Source organism: Podarcis melisellensis (assembly GCF_964234715.1).
Source record: "Podarcis melisellensis genome assembly, chromosome: 8".
Taxonomy (NCBI): domain Eukaryota; kingdom Metazoa; phylum Chordata; class Lepidosauria; order Squamata; family Lacertidae; genus Podarcis; species Podarcis melisellensis.
In genome coordinates, this window is record NC_138540.1 from 75,251,646 (window position 1) to 75,271,722 (window position 20,077).

The 20,077-nt window shown below is 45.0% G+C and overlaps 2 pseudogenes across 3 annotated transcripts; one reads left to right on the forward strand and one right to left on the reverse strand.

Moving 5' to 3' along the window:
* Positions 1–16: 16 nt before the first annotated feature.
* On the forward strand, positions 17–2,755 carry LOC309375489 (C3a anaphylatoxin chemotactic receptor pseudogene; annotated as a pseudogene). Its single transcript, XR_014173304.1, has 2 exons — positions 17–111; positions 1,287–2,755. The product of XR_014173304.1 is annotated as a C3a anaphylatoxin chemotactic receptor pseudogene (transcript).
* Positions 2,756–5,814: 3,059 nt separating this feature from the next.
* LOC309375219 (chemerin-like receptor 1 pseudogene) lies at positions 5,815–15,262 on the reverse strand (annotated as a pseudogene). Of its 2 annotated transcripts, XR_014173306.1 has the most exons (4): positions 14,977–15,262; positions 12,088–12,144; positions 7,656–7,712; positions 5,815–7,374 (listed from the first exon to the last, which is right to left on the reverse strand). The product of XR_014173306.1 is annotated as a chemerin-like receptor 1 pseudogene (transcript). The 2 variants fall into 2 exon arrangements; XR_014173305.1 differs by lacking the exon at positions 12,088–12,144.
* Between the last annotated feature and the right edge of the window lie 4,815 nt (positions 15,263–20,077).

Here is a 20,077-nt window from a genome sequence, read left to right on the forward strand (position 1 = left end):
TGCATTTTGCACGGAGGGGAGAGCAAAAGAGAAGAGGGCTGCCGAAGAAGACTTCAGAAAGCTGGAGAGAACAGCCAACAGTTGAGTAACAAAGACCACCCAATGTCTAAGGTATGAGATCCAAGGTTATGGGAAAGGAGGGAAAGGGAGGGAAAGGCCAATATAAGGTGTTTTGACACTCCAAATGTGGATGCATAGCAGAGGGTAGTAGCTAGATCTAAGCCCAAGCCTGGTTTCCCAGGCCAGATTTAACATAAGAATCTAGTAAATGGGTCAGATAGTCCACCAGTTTGTCACAAGAGCAACCCAGATGCCCATTGGAAGCCAGGATGCAGGGCTTCAGTGAAATTCCCAGTGACTGGCATTCAGAAATATACTGCCTTCATCACGCAGGAGGTCCCAGTTTCAACCCCTGGCTTCTCCAGGTAGGACTGGAAGAGATTCATTGTCTGAAATCCCAGAAAGCTGTTGCCAGTCAATGTATACTAATCTGGATGGGACCTCTATAAGTCCCTGTAGAAATGACATGGAATTGTTCCAGGCCATCTGGGCCTCTGTGAATCTCCCTTTTGATTTATAAGTGTGAAATAAATAACAATAACAACCTGTGATTGTAAGTTGCTTTAAACTGTTTTAACATTGTGTTTTATTGCTGTAACCTGCCCTGGGAACTTAGGACGAAGGATGAAGGCATCTTACTATGACGGTCATGGGAAAACATAGGAATCATGGCTAGTAGCCACTGATAGCTTTCTCCTCCGTGAAATTGTCTAGCCATGGCCATCACAACATCTTCTGGAAGCGTGTGACTCGGGGAACTTGTGTGCCTGTTGCTCCAGGTTTCTTGGGGATGAGACTGTCAACTATCCACCTATCAGTTTAAATCAGTGTTTCCCAAACTTGGGTCTCCAGCTTTTATTTTCTTTCTTTGGACTACAGTTCCCATCATCCTTGACCACTGGTCCTGAAAGCTAGGGGTGATGGGAGTTGTAGTCCCAAAACAGCTGGAGACCCAAGTTTGGGAAGCACTGGTTTAAAGGAATAATATTGTGCCGAAAATTTCTGCTAGGTTCCCCCACCTCCCTTCCAACCATTCTCCAAACTTAACTCAGAAATTAAGTCGAATGTCAAGTTTCACACCTCAGATTCAAAATATGGACTTGGGAACTGGGATTTCTCCATGAAAATCTGACACCAGTTTGAAATCTGCACACACACCCTTGCCTATTCATTCCAGTTCTGTGATACCGATATGGCATTTGTATGGGCGTTTTGTTTTGTTTCAGGCCAAATAGAGAGAGAGAAAGAGAGAAGTGGTAAGTGAACCTGCGAAGGGATGGATCTTCTCCCCTTCTTCCAACCTGACAATGACACAGACTTTCCACCACCCACCAACAGTGACGTGTTTGACTACAACTGGACAGAAGAATGGCTCCTAGACCCTCCCTCTGATAATACCCACATTTTGCCAGCAATGAGAATGTTTTCCTTGACAATCTACACCATCACCTTGCTCTTGGGGGCCACAGGCAACAGCCTTGTTATCTTCCTCACCGGTTTCCACATGAAGAAGACGGTTACCACCATCTGGTATCTCAACTTGGCTGTGGCCGATTTCATCTTTGCCCTTTGCCTCTCCACCGAGATAGCTTACGTGTCTCTGGGTTTTCACTGGACTCTGGGGAGGCTGGTGTGCAAACTCAACACCGTGGTTCCCCTCTTGAACATGTTTGCCAGCGTCATCTTCTTAACAGCCATCAGTGCCGACCGCTACGCTGCTGTGGTCCACCCGGTTTGGGCCTTGAACCACCGCAGTCTCCAGCTTGCTTCCCTGGTGGCTGTGTTCATCTGGGTAGCAGCCTTGGCTCTCAGCATCCCGTACTTCAGCTTCCGCGACACAGAAGAGCTAATGGATGGCACTATACATTGCATCTACAGCTTCCATTTTCAGGATGAGGGCAGCCTAAGGACACACCGTCTCATGGTGCTTGCTGAATTCACGCTCGGCTTCCTAATCCCCTTCGGCATCATTCTGGCCTGCTACTGCGCCATCATGATCAAGCTAAGGGGGAAGATCTTTGGCCAATTTGGCCGATCCTTCAAGATCATAGTGGCAGTGGTTATGGCATTCTTCTTCTGCTGGTTCCCCCACCACCTCTTCTCTATTCTCGAAACACTGGAAGACGATAGCCTTCAAATGCAAACCACCCTAGATATTGGCACCCCACTGGCTGAGGGCCTGGTCTGCCTCAACAGCTGCCTCAATCCCATTCTGTATGTCTTTGTTGGGTCCGACTACAAAAAGACCAGCCGCCGATCCCTCTTCCTGGCCTTTAAAGGAGCAGTCAACGATAAATGGGCCTTCACACCTTCTTTCCCCAGCAACAGAACCTCCAGCTCCACTTCAGGAGTGGAGTCCAACATGGTTTGAGACTTCCTTTTCGCAAGTTTATGTGTAGTTCATGTTCCTTACCCACCCACCCAAAAAACTTCTACCTGGTTTTGCAAACTAAATAAATTAGGGGAAGGGTTGCTTCCAGAAGACCTGTTTCTTGAGCATTCATCCTGATCTGCTTGCAGGAAGATATGACAACATTGGCTACAGAACGAGCATTCATTCTCATTTGTTTGTGGAGAGGTGAAATGTTGTGTCAAGGCAAGTGTTACAGGCTGTCTCCCCAGCACTTTCCTTATTACAAAAAGTCTGATCTTTGGGGGATAGGGGGTTGTTGATTGCACAATTTGAAATCTCCAGTTTGTGATTGACTCCATGGGCGTAGCCAAGGGGGGCAGCTGCCCCCCCATCAAGTAAAACAATAGAAATACTTAACTAACTGACCAAGCACATCGGTTCTGCCCCCACCAACAAAAGTTGTGCCCCCCCCAACAAAAATCCTGGCTACGCCCATGATTGACTCCCAGAGTGGAAAAGCCCTGTGCAACTTGACAGAGATCTCTGTTAGACTCCAGAAAGGGCCTTTTTGGCGAGTTGTACCCAGATATGGGAACTCCCTCCCATGGCTCCCTCTCAGCCAGCCACCAAACTTTGAGTTCCTGGCAAGTCTTCCACCTGTGAGGTTAGCTTGTTTGATTCTGTTTTGACTCTGCTGCATCTGGCTTGTAGTTATCATTTGCTGCCTTTTAAAAAATAAATCCTTATTTCCATCTAGCAATATTTATGTTATATGCTTTTATGTGTGTTTCTGCAGTTGTCAGCCATCCTGAGCATTAAGTGTGGAAAGGCACGATATAAATATTTGTAATTAATCCATGAATGTCTTTTACACATGCTGTTCCCAGTGCCAGATTTACGTATAAGCTAAACAAGCTTGGGGGACCCCAAAAAATTTAAAGGAGAAAAACTGGATGTACATTTCCAAAATATAAGATAAAAAACAAATAAAATAAAACCTACATGCAGCAACAGTGTTTTGTGTTTTTGTAGGCTCCTATGATGTAAGTCATGGACCCCGCCTGCTAGCCTGCTCCCTGAGATATCACTGGTTTGCTCATTTCTATATCAATTACTTTGATAAAATACATATTCTGTTATGTGCAAATGGCTTTAGATACCTATTATTAAATTATTATTAGGTGCATAAATTACCATATAGCATATATTCAACAAAAAAACAGCGACAATTTGTTGTTGACAAGAGCAGCTAGACATATAAAGGGCCCCATTACCTTCAGAGGTTTAGGACCTCATCAAACCTAAATCCGGCCCTGGCTGTTCCACTTCTGCTATCTGGGTGAAGCAGCAAAGGGCTACAGCAACCTGAGAGCCACATTCCCTCTCAGGCAACCTCTGGGGCCACATCTCAGTGGTGGGTATAGCAATGAATACACCATTTCCCACAGGCATTCACATGTGTCTCTCCATCCTTCAGCCAAGCAAGAGGCACCATCAGAGTTTAAGGGCACATTCCAGCCAGGCAAAAAAACATTCAAGGAAGGTGCACAGTGAGGCCAAGGAGGAATGTGTCCAGGGTGAGTCCCAAGGGCCAGGCAGAGGGGCCTTAGGGCCACATTAGGTCCTGTGGTTTCCTGAGCCCAGTGCTTTTTTTCTTTAAAAAAATGTTTAGGAGTGCTCTCATTTTCCTGCTCATATTGAAATACTACCCCTCAATGAGGCTAAACTGAGATTCACAAAGTGCTTATGGGTATGTGTACCTCTGCGTCCCCCCAGGAAAAAAAAGCACTGCCTGACCCTGAGCTGTTGATGACCCCTGAAATCCATCTTCCTGGCAGACAAAAGTTCTAACTTGATTTCCACTATGCCTCTGTCACCGGATGCCCTGTGTCCCTGTGTCCCTTGTCCTTTGCTCCAGCGCCATTGAGCCACTAGTCAGAGAGATTGAATGGCAGACACATGGAACTGAGATCAGAGCCCAGCATCTTCGTGATGGAGACAGCAACATCCATCAATGGACCCTTGGCACGGTGACATCACTGCTCCGCCACTGTGCTCCCCCGGCTGCATGCTTTTACCTGGGTTAATGGTCATTGAACTTCAATATTCCATCTTGCTTGCTTGGGTGGAGGTTGGAAAGGTCAGTGGGTGAAGAAAAACTTTTGTGTAGCTGAAATGCACGTCCATTGCTCCACCCGATTTTTGCCTCTGGCCCAACCCCCACTGGCATGTGCCCCCAGAAGGTTGCCCATGGTGAAATTTAGCCCGCAGATTCACAGTGTTTCCCCCTTCCAGATTTAGACTTTGAGAAGTCCCTATGAACTTACTGCTGCTGCAAACTCAGAGGCAGGAGCCATAAGATGCTGAGTGTAAAATGTCCCAAGGCACTCTTAGAACTTGAAACTGGCAGATCCTTCCATCCATCCGTACATGCATCCCCATGTGGATGGGGAAGAATAGAGGGCACAGTGGGATCCCACTCCTGGATGTCATGCGCTCATGTGAATGCCTACCAGAGCAGTTGGGGGCCCTGGGAAACTAGCCTGCTTTTCCTAAGTTCCCAAAGTCTATGTGCATGCAGTTGTGGGCTGCCAGGCTTTGTTCAGACATTCAGATGAGCAGGTAGGTGTCGGGCTAGTGGGCCTAATCCAACTTTTCCACCTCCATGCACCTGCAATGCAAACATGCTCCAAGGGAGCATGGGAAAGACTCCAAGGTGTTAACACCAGTGGGGGTGGCTTCACGGATTCCTTCCCCCCCCCCTTCTTAACCTTCATTCGCCCTTCTCTTTCCCTCATCAACTCAATGCCACCTCCTTTCCACTCAAGGGAATTGATCTTTGAGTTTCAGGGTTCTGACGATGTTCCTGGACTCCGACTCGCATCAGTCCCAAGGCAGCAAAGCCACTGGTCAATGGTGATGGGCATTGTAGCTCAGTAACATCTGGAAGGTGCTCACTGGAAGGACAGATCCTGAAGCTGAGGCTCCAATACTTTGGCCACCTCATGAGAAGAGAAGACTCCCTGGAAAAGACCCTGATGTTGGGAAAGACTGAGGGCACAAGGAGAAGGGGACGACAGAGGACGAGATGGTTGGACAGTGTTCTCGAAGCTACAAACATGAGTTTGACCAAACTGCGGGAGGCAGTGGAAGACAGGAGTGCCTGGCGTCCTCTGGTCCATGGGGTCACGAAGAGTCAGACACGACTAAACAACTAAACAACCACAACATCTGGAAGGCCACAGGTTCCCCATCCCTGCTTTTTTATATCCCCATTTGCTCCACCATGGGTTGATAAGGATCCACTGAAGGGGGAATTTTTGCAAACTAGGACCCCCAAGGACGTCTGCGTTTTGGGGTGGCAACATACAAAGCAAATTCAAAACCAACAACAACAACAACAACAAAGCAAATACTTTTATTTAGATACAGGCATACAAGGTCAATGCAGAGTTCAGAAAGTCTTATTTTGTTAAATAGCTGTCCATAAAGCTTTTACAAAGAGACCAATATCAATTTTAAAAAAGTAGAATAAAAATCCACATAGCATATCATGAAACAGGTCACAAAAGAATGATATATGCACTTACACTGCTATTTGTCTAGAAACTCACGATGAAAGCCTCCCTTGTTCTCTTATAATGGCAATGGCGCCCATCTGAGAGGTGCCAGAACTGAGTTCCAGTGAGTTCCTGCTGGAAGGGGGGGGAATGTATACACATACTGTAGATCTAGTTGCTTCCAGATGATTTGGACTACAACTTCCCCAGCTCCAGCCAGGACTAGATTCTGAATGAACACATTTCACAATCTTGCCCTGGAGGGTGGGGTTTGGAAGCAGGAGGTTTCATACACCCTGGGAGTCTAACTCTACTGAAGATCTGGTCTTGTTGGTCACCAAGCTCTGGCTGCTGTCCTCAGCAAAGGCACTCTCAAATGCAGAGAAGAGTGAGTATCTCAGCCTCTCCTTGAAATCATGCCCCATGAAGGCATACAAGATGGGGTTGAGGCAGCTGTTGACGAAAGCCAAGCTGGTTGTCAGCGGAACGCCGATGATCAACACCAAAACCAGGTCTACATCTTCTCGTGCTTTCAGCTCAATGAAAGAGAAGATATGATAGGGAAGCCAACAGACAAAGAAGGCCACAATCACTGCTGTGATGACCTTGAAGGGCTTGTTTGATTCGGTTAGCTGGTTCCTCCTCAGCTTCAGAACAATCGCCCCGTAGCAAACGATGATGATGTTGAAGGGGATGAAGAAGCCAAAGATGAACCGGCTGGCGACCATTGCATCATGCTGCTGAGGGCTACCATATTTGCTGTAGCAATTGGTCTTTTTTGGATCATTGTGATGTTGGGCTGTATCCCTGAAATAGAGGTTTGGAGAACACAGCACCAGTGCCAAGATCCAAACACCCAAGGCCACAAAGGAAGCCAGCCTGGGTGTCCGATGATTCTGAGCCCACACAGGCCAGAAGACAGAAACGAACCGGTCGATGCTGATGATTGTGAGGAGGTAGACACTGGCATAGAGGTTGAGGAAGGCAAGGGTAGAGTTCAGCTTGCATATTGCCAGGCCAAAGGGCCAATGAAAGTCCAGGGCTAGGTAGACAATGCTCAGGGGAAGGAAGAAAGTGAAGGCAAAGTCAGCAATGGCCAAGTTGAGGAACCAGACAGTGTTGACTGTCCTCTTCATACGGAAGCCGGTAATGAATATAACCAGCCCATTACCAATGACCCCCAACAGGAAGGCAAGGCTGTAAATTATCATAGCGACAATGTTCAACCTTTTTTGCAAGGTTTTTCCCAACATATATGCTTCCTCGTCGTATTCATATTCATAGTGAAGATCTGAGGGGTCTGGATAAGAATTATTAATGGGAAGGTCTGTCGGTGCAGTTGTGCTCTCCATTCTTCTTGACTGAGAGTCTCCTTTACTGCCGTCTTCTCCCTTATCCTGGCTGAAACAAAGCAAGAACATGAGGTCCGATGTGTAGGAGAAGGTCCAGCATGCTGTTCACCACAGCAACCCAACCAAATGCCTCTGGAGGCTCACAGGCAGGACAGAGGTGACCTATACAACACCCTTGTCCCCAGCATGTGGTATTCAGAAATACCCTGCCATAGGATACCACGGAAAGGCAGAATACAAATAAATGTTGATGACGACCAGTAAATGAGAATTCTCAGGTTTTCTCCCCCATGCCACAAGCCTTTAAAAAAGTCAAGACCAAACACTCACCCTTCAGCTCTCAGCCTGTCCTCTCCCCTCTGAATGTCGATTGCTGCAGCCCTGTGCCTGGAAGGTGGGGAATGAGCTGTTATTATGGAGTGAAGGCTGCCAAGGAGATGCTCTGCATTTCATTAGCCCACACAGGGGGGGAAAGGTTGCCTCTGTGTCACTCTTGGCCCAGGAAAAACAAAAGCAGTAGGACAGTTAAGAAACCTTTGGGGAGCCGGGAGCCATTTGTCCACGATGACAGCAGCTGCCGTGTTTTCTGCCACAGTTCCTCTGCCTCTTAACTGCACAGGAACATGTTTTTTTGTTTTGTTTTTTGTGTGTGTGTGTTTTTAGAAGAAGAAGAAGAAGAAGAAGAAGAAGAAGAAGAAGAAGAAGAAGAAGAAGAAGAAGAAGAAGAAGGCGGCGGCTTACCCCAGCAGGCTTCACTTGTTGAATTTCTACCTGCTGTGCAATTGTCAAAGGACCAGAGTCCCCGCAGGAAGCAGAAGTGGCTACTGGCAGGTACAATGGCACCCACAGACAGCATCTTGGTGACCTCTGGACTAGAGGCTCAAAGGAGCCCAAAGGAAATACACACAAGCACACACGTTTGCAGCATGCCTCAGAAAGCACAATGTACTGGCCTGGGCTCCCTTGTCTCAGGCTCTGCTAGGGAGCCTGACTCCTGGAACATATGAAGTAACAAGACAGAAAAGAGAAAATGTCCCTGATCATGTGAAGAAAACCTGCCCTGCTTCACCACAGAGTGAGAAGAGTCCTGCCTCGCTGACCCAGCAAGCGAGACAAAACATCAGTGTGCATGATAAGTCATGCTGTCAAGGGCTGGAGAATGCCCAGGCATTTACTGATATAGCTTCTGGACCACCTACTCAGTCCCCATCCCCTGTCCCCCAAAATATGCACTTGCTTAGCCAAACAGATGGGAAAGGGAGGAAAGAAGAAACTTCTCCATTCTCCCTTGCTTGCGCGCATTCAGGGTTGGCCAGGGGTTGGCACTGTTGAGCAACGGCCAGGGGCCCCACCACTGCAGCTCCTGCTCCTCATTGCTATCAACCCTCTTTGATCTTGCAAACAGTGATAAGGGCAAGAAAATGGAGCAGTATCTCCATCTGGGCAGTTGTGCAGACTAGACCAGGATGGAGAGGGCAAGCAGTGCCTTGGGCAGGAGCAAGGCCAGATTAAGACCTTTAGAGACCCTAAGCACTTCAAAGTTTTTGTTGCTTCCATAAGTGCCTGATTCAAAATATAAACAATAATAAACCATAAAATAAAGTTTTATCTTTTGAAATGAAACAAACCCTAAAATAATGTGGGGTTTTATGTATATTTCCACTTCATTTCACAACATGAACATGAACAGATTAATTACTATCTTACAGATGAATCTCGTGCTTTAGTGCTTTAATCAATAGAGACGGGGTTTTTCTCAGAATTTGTAAACTGAAAAGCGGAGTTGCTGGTCCATAGAAAAACCAACAATGAAAATTTTCATACCCTCCAACATTTCTGTGATGAAAATAGGGACATCCCATCCCATAATGATAATTTTACTATTTATACCCTACACGTCTTACTGGGTTGCCCCAGCCACTCTAGGCAGCTTCCAACATATATAAAAACATAATAAAACATTAAACTTTTTTTTTAAGAATACCGAACTTATACAGGGCTGCTTTCAGATGGCTCAGGAGTCAGATAACTCCAACATTTATCCAATGAGAATAGGGACATCTTAAGGAAAAGCGGGACATTCCGGGATCAAATCAGAAACTGGGATGGCTTCTCTAAATCAGGGATATCCGTGGAGAATAGGGACACTTGGAGGGTCTGAAATTTCTGTGGTGGCCCCCTTTCCTTGTTGCCCTAAGCACGTGCTTATTTTGCTTAATGGTTAATCTGGGTCTGGACAAGAGACCTCAAAGCCCCTTCAAGACCAGGATCCAGCATTGCATAGATTATGCCAGTGGTGGGGAATGTCAGGCCTTGGAGCCCAAAGTCAACCCTCTTAACCTATCCATCTGTGCCTCAGCCCTCTCCCCAGGCCAGCTCCTAGCATTTCTGCCCAAATGGAGTTTGTCCTTGAACTCTGATCACACGCCTTGCTCCTCCAGAGGATGGAGAGTGGGGTTTGAGTGTGTGAAAAAACTAAAGGTAACATTTGTCAATCTCCCCACATTTGTCTCCGGACCCACCTCAATTACTATTCTTATTTAATTTATTAAAAATTAAAAATTTCTAATTTTTTTAAAAAACACACTACACAACAGCAGATCAGAGCAAAAGTTTCTACATCCTTTCTTCCTCTTTGGAGATCAAGAGCAATTGCAACACTGTGGTAACTTCCTGTCAGCCATGACCCTGTTACCTTGATCTGAGGCAAGACCAACATTTCTCAGGTGAAAATAGGGACATTCTATTCTACATCAGGAAGCTTCTCCCACATTTGATCTCGCCACACACATGTATGTCATGTCTGCATGTCATCTACATGTATGTCATACACATCTGTCACCTTGAGCCAATGGCAACATCTCTGCCAAAGCTGCCTCACGGGATTGTTGTAAAGAAAAGAAAAAGTGTGTTGGAAGGGATCGTGTGTGACGCCTTCTGCAGATAAATGGAATGAAACAAAATTTTAGCTGCAAGCTGCCTTGAGTCCCTGTCAGAGGGGAAAGGTGGGTGATAATAATAAATAATAATAATAATAATAATAATAATAATAATAATAATAGAAAACATTGTGAGAATGATCAAGAACCTACCAGAGAGTGAATCCTATTGAACTCAGTGGGATTGCAGTGTAAAGCTGAAAAGTCTTTGCCCAGTTATCTGAGAGTAAGCTCCATTCAATACAGTGTGACTTACTACTCAATAGACAGTGCAAGGATCCATTTACAATGAAGGAACAAATACTCCACGCATTTCCTTTAAACATTGCAATTAAAGAACTGAAAGCGTATTGGCTACGGTTTCCTTCAAAATTATAAGAAGGGGTTTTTATGCCACCTTCACCACTTCCTTCGTTTGGTGCATGCATTTTATTTTCAGTATAAACGTAACTCCGTTTTCCACCTGCACACACACAGCAAAGCCTCCTGTTTCCAAAAAAAAAAAAAAAAGGACAGGAGGTGGTTGGGTTTTTCTGGAGGGGTGTCTGAACTCTCTACCACTTTTTATCAAGATGAGGAGGGGAGGAAAAAGTGGGACATTCCAGGATCAAATCAGAAACCAGGATGGCTTCTGTAATTCCGGGGCTGTCCCTGGAAATCCAGGACACTTGGAGGGGATGCAAACAGGGGCAAGCAACTCACTATATAGACCTATTAGCATTTTCTTCCCAGTACCTTTTAGCTGGCAGCCAGGGCAGTATTTCTCCACCTGGATAGCACTTTTTAAGTGCCCATGTAATTCTGGGAACTGTGGTCTGCTGAGGATGCCGAGAGGTGTCAGGAGACCCCCCCACCCCCCTCCCACCGCTACCATTATTCCCAGAGTTCCTTGGGGAGAGGGATTGATTGCTAAACCTCTGTGGGAACAGCAGTTCTGCAAATATGACCGTGTTATCCTGCTCCGATAATGGTTCTGTACACACGCACAGAGAGAGATTTTCGGTAGTGGCACCCGCCCTGTGGAGCGCCCTCCCACCAGATGTCAAAGAGAAAAACAACTACCAGACTTTTAGAAGACATTTGAAGGTAGCCCTGTTTAGGGAAGCTTTTAATGTTTAATAGACTATTGTATTTTAATATTCTGCTGAAAGCTGCCCAGGGTGGCTGGGCGAACCCAGCCAGATGGGCGGGGTATAAATAATCTACTACTACTACTACTATTACTATTATTATTATTATTATTATTATTATTATTATTATTATTATTACTTTTATTATATAAAGAGTCTGATACAATATAAGGCAGCTTGTTGTTTTCCTAATTCCAACCTGCAAGAACAGGGGCAGGAAAAAGCAAATTCCAAAAGACAAAAAGCATTTAGGAGATAGAGATAGATGATAGATGATAGATAGATAGATAGATAGATGACAGATAGATTACAGTAGATAGATAGATAGATAGATAGATAGATAGATAGATAGATGATTGATAGATAGATAGATAGATAGATAGATAGATAGATAGATAGATAGATAGATGATAGATAGATAGATAGATGATGATAGATGATAGATAGATAGATAGATAGATAGATAGATAGATAGATAGATATAGATAGATAGAGATAGATGATGATAGATAGATAGATAGATAGATAGATAGATGATAGATAGATAGATAGATAGATAGATAGATAGATAGATAGATAGATAGATAGATGATAGATAGATGATAGTCTGCCACAGGACTGTAAAAAGCACAGAGCTTCTATCAAGGAGGAAAATTATCTCCTGTTCCTCCCAATAATCAAGGTGGCACTTACCTTAAAGAGAATGAAAATCTTCTGTGCCGCTGCTGCCTCCGACACAAGGAGAATTCTCTAAATGCAAAGAAGAAAGCAGAAGTGGGAGGATATGTCGAGATGAAAAGTAGGATGTGTCTTTGCGACACAATCCCCTTTTACTCCACAAGTGGTTCCTATAGGAGTTGCAGAACGGGGCAGCGGGGAGAGTCCATCCATCCATTCTCCTCCACCTCAACAGTGGAAGGCTGTGATGGCCACCAACTCAGATGGCTTTAAAAGAGGAGAGGACAAATTCACGGTAGAGAAGGCTATCAGTGGCCAGGAAATGGCAACCGCAGGAGTGGAGAGCATCCTGCTTGCTGTGGCTCTGCAGATAATGGTTCTGTACACATGCACAGAGAGAGATTTTCGGTAGTGGCACCTGCCCTGTGGAACGCCCTCCCACCAGATGTCAAAGAGAAAAACAACTACCAGACTTTTAGAAGACATCTGAAGGCAGCCCTGTTAAGGGAAGCTTTTAATGTTTAATAGACCGTTGTATTTTAATATTCTGTTGGAAGCCGCCCAGAGTGGCTTGGGAAACACAGCCAGGTGGGCGGAATATAAATAAATTATTATTATTATTATTATTATTATTATTATTATTATTATCCTCACAACAATCCTGCAAAGTAAAGTAGGCTGAACAATAACAATTGCCAGGTCTGCCTGGTGAGCCTCGTGTGGCAGAGGGAAACATGAACTCAGATCTGTCTGGTCCTAGGCTAACATTCTGCCCATCGTGACATCCCGCTGCCCGCTTTGTTTTCTCTTCTCTTTCTTTCAAAGCTGCAGTCATCGGTAGGAGGGGTGGGGAGCTCTCTAGCTTAGTGGTAAAGCATCTGCTTTGCATGCAGAAGGTCCCAGGTTCAATCCCCAGCATCTCCAGGTAGGGTTGGGAGTGACTTCTACCTGAACCCATGGAGAGCCACTGCCAGTCTGACAATCTCCTCTCCCCCATGCTTTTCAACATCTACATGCACCCGCTAGAAGAGATCATCAGGTGGTTTGGGCTGGGCGTTCGTCAGTATGCGGATGACACCCAGCTCTACCTCTCTTTCAAAGCAGAACCAGTGAAGGCGGTGAAGTTCCTGTATGAGTGTTTGGAGGCAGTTGGAGGATGGATGGCGGCTAACAGATTGAGGTTGAATCCTGACAAGACAGAAGTATTGTTTTGGGGGGACAGGAGGCAGGCAGGTGTGGGGGACTCCCTGGTCCTGAATGTGCCCCCTGAAAGACCAGGTGCACAGCCTGGGAGTCATTCTGGACACACAGCTGTCCATGGAGGCGCAGGTCAATTCTGTGTCCAGGGCAGTTGTTTATCAGCTCTATCTGGTACGCAGGCTGAGACCCTATCTGCCTGCGGACTGTCTCACCAGAGTGGTGCCTTCTCTAGTTATCTCTCGCTTGGACTACTGCAGTGCATTCTATGTGGGGCTTCCTTTGAAGGTGACCCAGAAACTACAACTAATCCAGAATGTGGCAGCTAGACTGGTGACTGGGAGTGGCTGCCGAGACCACATAACCCTGGTCTTGAAAGACCTACCCTGGCTCCCAGTACGTTTCCGACCACAATTCAAAGCGTTGGTGCTGACCTTTAAAGCCATAAACAGCCTCGGTCCAGTATACCTGAAGGAGTGTCTCCACCCCCATCATTCTGCCCGGACACTGAGGTCCAGTGCCGAGGGCCTTCTGGCAGTTCTCTTGCTGCAAGAAGCCAAGTTATAGGGAACCAGGCAGAGGGCCTTCTTGGTAGTGGCACCCGCCCTGTGGAACGCCCTCCCACCAGATGTCAAGGAAATAAAAAACTATTTTACTTTTAGAAGACATTTGAAGGCAGCCCTGTTTAGGGAAGCTTTTAATGTTTAATAGACTATTGTATTTTAATATTCTATTGAAAGCCGCCCAGAGTGGCTGGGAAAACCCAGCCAGAGGGGCGGGGTATAAATAATCAATTATTATTATATAAATGGTCTGATACAATATAAGGCAGTTTGTTGTGTTCCTAATTCCAACCTGCAAGAACAGGGGCAGGAAAAAGCAAATTCGAAACGACAGAAAGCATTTAGGAGATAGATTATAGATAGATGATAGATAGATAGATAGATAGATAGATAGATAGATAGATAGATAGATGATAGAGATATAGATAGATAGATAGATAGATGATAGATAGATAGATAGATAGATAGATAGATAGATAGATGATAGATAGATAGATAGATTATAGATAGATAGATAGATAGATAGATAGATAGATAGATGATAGATAGATAGATGATGATAGATATAGATAGATAGATAGATAGATAGATAGATAGATAGATAGATAGATGATAGATAGATGATAGATGATGATAGATAGATGATAGATAGATAGATAGATAGATAGATAGATAGATAGATAGATGATAGATAGATAGATAGATAGATAGATAGATAGATAGATAGATAGATAGATGATAGATAGATGATAGATAGATAGATGATAGATAGATAGATAGATAGATAGATAGATAGATAGATAGATGATAGATAGATAGATATAGATAGATGATAGATGATAGATAGATGATGATAGATGATAGATATAGATAGATGATAGATAGATGATAGATAGATAGATAGATAGATAGATAGATAGATGATAGATAGATAGATAGATATAGATGATAGATATAGATAGATAGATAGATATAGATAGATAGATAGATAGATAGATAGATAGATAGATAGATAGATAGATAGATAGATGATAGATAGATGATAGATAGATGAAAGTCTGTCATAGGAGTGTAAAAAGCACAGAGCTTCTATCAAGGAGGAAAAGTATCTCCTGTTCCTCTCAATAATCAAGGTGGCACTTACCTTAGAGAGAAGAAAAATCTTTTGTGCCACTGCTGCCTCCAACACAAGGAGAATTCTCTAAATGCAAAGAAGAAAGCAGAAGTGGGAGGATATGTCGAGATGAAAAGTAGGATGTGTCTTTGTGACACAATCCCCTTTGACTCCACAAGCGGTTCCTATAGGAGTTGCGGAATGGGGCGGCGGGGAGAGTCCATCCATCCATTCTCCTCCACCTCAACAGCTTATAGTGGAAGTCTGTGATGGCCACCAACTTGGATGGCTTTAAAAGTGGATAGGGCAAACTCAGGATAGAGAAGGCTATCAGTGGCCAGGAATGCCTGGTGCTGGCAACCGCAGGAGTGGAGAGTGCCCTGCTTGCTGTGGCTCTGCAGTAAAGCAGGAGCTATGCATGCAGAAGGTCCCTGATCAGATACCCAGCCCATTCACCTAGGGCTGTGAATACCCCTTTCTTAATTCCAGTGGTTCCGTCAAAATGCATGGCACACACAGAGAGAATGAGATCAACCCCTAGCTTCAGAAGATATTAAAAAGAAAGGAGAACTGCGACAAAATATCACAGAACCAAGTGCTCCAGTGCATCGTTCTTGCCAGCCGGCCATGCCCTCCTCAGATTACTCCATTCCATCCCATCCCCTTCCCTCTCTCGGCGTTCCGTGGCCAGGAAGCACGCTCAGCCTTCTGTGGCTGTTTCGGGAAAGGGACTTGGCTTTTTCTTCTTCTTTTCCTAAGAAAGAAAAGACAAACTTCTGCCCACCTTGTGATTCTCCCCACATGATGATACCTCCCCCTTGTACTTCAGTAGTTTTCCTGCCCAACCTAAGCCCTGAGTTTACCATTTGCTTTTTTTAAATAATTAAATCTTCCATAGGATTGCATAACTCCAATCGCATATATTGGGTTTTTTGATACACATTTTCTTCTTGACTTCCTGACCCTCTGTCCCTGATGTTTTTCTCTTATTATTTTCCCTCATTAATAGCTGCATTAAAATACATCCACATTTATTTTCTAAGCCCTGCAAAGTTCACTCTCTACTTTCTTCCAGTGTTCATATCTCAAATCCTGCATGTGATTTCACATAAGAATGATAATTCGGTAGACAGTCCACCAATGGCTCCCATTCTTTGGCACAGGCAGGGTGATCTCATTCAAATGGTCGGGGGGACCTTTTTACGCTGAGGGCTACTCTTTCTTCTGAGACATTTTTGTTTTGGTGAGGGAGGGCTGGCACATTGCCAGTAGTGGTTGCACCTAGAGGCGAACATGGGTAGACCTCCCAATGTGAATTCAACTTTTGCACAGTAGGCTTGTTTCGACACACTCATACTCCTCTCACTGTGTCCTCTAGCCACACAAGCAAGAAGCATCCATCAGAGTTCAAGGATTCATTCCAGCCAGGCAAAAAAGTTCAAGGAGGATGCAGAGCTCTGCTGCGAAAGGGTCTGGTTTGGGGAAAGCGGGTGTGCCTTAGAGAAAACCCCAAGGGCCAGGCAGAGAAGGCTGCAGGGCCACATTTCTCCCTGAGGTTAGCCTTCCTTGCTGGGAGAGGGTTGTCATTCAGGGAAGTGAAAGTGATGTCAATTGTCCACCAAGGCTGGTCTTGCCGATGTCAGCAGGAAAAGGAAGGGAAATTCACAGAAAGCGTTGCATGGGGAAGAGCTGAAGAAACAACAGGCAAAAATAAATAATAAAAATGTTGCAATCCGTTTTATAAGGCTGTCTTACAACAATGATATCACTGCCACATGCAAACTGACTTTCCCCTATATCCCAATATTGTGCAACAGGGATGGGCAGAAAGTAGATTTACTGGTAGAGAACTGAGGGGGCGGGTGGCTTTCAGTAGATCAGAAAGGCTCTCTGGCTCACAAGACCCCTCCAGAAGTCCTTTTTATAGCACGCTAAGATTATGTGTGCTCATGGTGCTATCAAGGAGGCGACTTGCAATCCTGTTTGTAATACTGTTTGTTCTTGCAAAAGTCTTGGGCTGGTCACACTGCTCCACTTCCAAGCAGTGCATATCAATCTGCCCCAGAGGCTGAGGGAACCTGGTAGATTCCTGACTGTTTGGGCAGTCATATTCAGCGGCTATATCCCAGCTTAGTCGCTGAGATCATCTGCAGGAGCATCACTAGTCGCTCCCAAGTTGGTGTGGCTCATTTTACAGCAGCAAGAAACTGAGCCTTTAATATCATTGCCCCAGCCGTCTGGAATACTCTGCCAACAGAGATTCAGCAGGCACCTTCTGTTTCAAGTTTTTAGCTCCTGCTGAAAACTCTTCTCTTCTGTCAGGCTCATGCAGGCAATTAAGAACACATCTTTCTGCAATAGCTAGCTGATTTCCAATTTTTGAAGCTTTCATATGCTTTCTTATGTGTGTGGTTTAATATGCTGTAGGTTGTTGTTGTTGTTTAGTCGTTTATTCGTGTCCGACTCTTCGTGACCCCATGGACCAGAGCACGTCAGGCACTCCTGTCATCCTCTGCCTCCCGCAGTTTGGTCAGGCTCATGTTCGTAGCTTCGAGAACACTGTCCAACCATCTCATCCTCTGCCGTCCCCTTCTCCTTGTGCCCTCAATCTTTCCCAACATCAGGGTCTTTTCCAGGGAGTCTTCTCTTCTCACGAGGTGGCCAAAGTATTGGAGCCTCAGCTTCACGATCTGTCCTTCCAGTGAGCACGCAGGGCTGATTTCCTTAAGAATGGATAGGTTTGATCTTCTTGCAGTCCATGGGACTCTCAAGAGTCTCCTCCAGCACCACAATTCAAATATGCTGTATGTACTGTTGTAAACCGCTCTGAATTTTTTTTTAGATGAATAGCAGCATATAACTATATATATATATATATATATATATATATATGCAGGTTTTGGTGTCCTCGGGTGTCTTCCCGTGTAAAAGTTGGGGTGTCTAGGCGACGTTTCGACGAGGTCTCACTCGTCATCTTCAGGCTGGTGCTTTCGGCTTCTTGTTACTGGAACAGAGCAGGATCTCAGTGTTTGAGTTCCTATAAATACTGTTGAGGGGGTGTGGTGTATAGCCTCCAATGTTCTGGGCAGAGAGGAAGTTCCCAGGCTAGTGTGCCTTTTCTTCTTTTGTTCCTTAATTACTTGAGGGATATCTTGAGTGATTTCTTGAGTGATATCCTGAGTACCACTTAGGTGGGTCATTAGGTGTGGATTAGTTGCTAAAGTCTTTGTGTCTTGACCTCTTGAACTTTGTGAAGAGTTTTTCTGAGAAGATGGCTGTACTGCACTTAGTTGTGCTCTGGCTTGGCTTCGTGTATAGGGGCGAGCTGTGGTTTTGTGGCCTGTGTCAGCCAGATCTGTGTAGGGATTGCAGGGGGGTGCAGCATCCGGAGGTGCCACCATGGTTTGGCTACTGGATGGTGTCTGTAATTTATCTGTGGAGAGGGTCTGGGTTTGGGTCTGGTGTGGTTGATTGGTGATGGCGTTCTGTGTGCCTCTGGATCTGGTGTCAGTTTTTGTGGGGAGGGCTAATTTCCAGATGTCTGGCAAGCGGGATGTGTCGTCACGCTTGTTCATGTTGTGAGGGTGTTTTTCTATCTCGATGGCTTCCATGATTATTCTCTTGTGGTGATGTTCCATGTTAAAGAGCAATTTGGAATCTGCAAAATTAATTTCGTGTCCTGTTTCTTTCATGTGTTGGAAAAGAGAGGAAGTTTTTTCTTCTTTTTTGACGGCATTCTTGTGTTCTGCGATACGTGCATTTATTCGTCTGTTTGTTTGTCCAATGTACGTGGCTGGGCAGACTTTGCAGGGTATTTCATAGACCCCTTGGTTTTCCAACTGGATTTTATCCTTGGGGTTTCTGAGGATATTGGCTATTTTTTGGTTGGTGCAAAAGGCTGTTTTGATATTGTGTTTATGGAGGATTTTGCTAATTTTATCTGTAGTGCCCTTGATATAAGGAAGGAGGGCCATGCCATTGTTTTCTTCTGTGTTTTGGTTTTTGGGGGGTGTTTCTTTTTGGAGTACAGCCTTCTTCTCAGAAAAACTCTTCACAAAGTTCAAGAGGTCAAGACACAAAGACTTTAGCAACTAATCCACACCTAATGACCCACCTAAGTGGTACTCAGGATATCACTCAAGAAATCACTCAAGATATCCCTCAAGTAATTAAGGAACAAAAGAAGAAAAGGCACACTAGCCTGGGAACTTCCTCTCTGCCCAGAACATTGGAGGCTATACACCACACCCCCTCAACAGTATTTATAGGAACTCAAACACTGAGATCCTGCTCTGTTCCAGTAACAAGAAGCCGAAAGCACCAGCCTGAAGATGACGAGTGAGACCTCGTCGAAACGTCGCCTAGACACCCCAACTTTTACACGGGAAGACACCCGAGGACACCAAAACCTGCATTCCTGTACCCGTGAAAATCTACGAAAGCATATATATATATATATATATATATATATATATATATATATATATATATATATATAAATACCCCATAACTTCCTGCTGAAACCCCATAACTTTTTATACCACAGGTGTCCTGCTTTTCGTTTTGTTCCACTTTTTGTTGTGCTATGGCCTGTCCGCACATTGGTAATGTGTTAGCATTGGGGAAGCATTGCTGAACAAACTAAAGCATGAGTTTGAAACCTGTTTTCTGCTGTGGAAAGGGGCAATGCACTCTGCTAAGTAAAGGAACTTCCTAGCACAAGTTAGGAAGGATATTAATAATATATCCTCTCCTGCCACCCTCAATATTCCCACACATGGGAGGGGGGGTGGATGAGGAAGGGTACGAACCCTTTGATGAACCGTCATCTCCAGATCCCTAGCTTCCATTTTTTTAAAGACATGTAAGTTTCTGGGATATATAGAACCTAGGCAAAATGTGCAAACACGTTTCTTCTCATTTGTGAGAAAGAGAGCGCTCGATAAATTTGCCTGTCTCAGGCATGGCTTTAGGGTAGCACAACCAGGGCAGCTACACTTACTTGGTGCTGTGCTGTATGGGGCACCACAGCAATGCTGTAGAAAGGAGTGTGAGAGGCAGAGGGTGCTGAATTCTAGTGTAGCACAAGCGGCCATTGAAATTTGGCCACCCAAAGTCCACCACGGCCAGC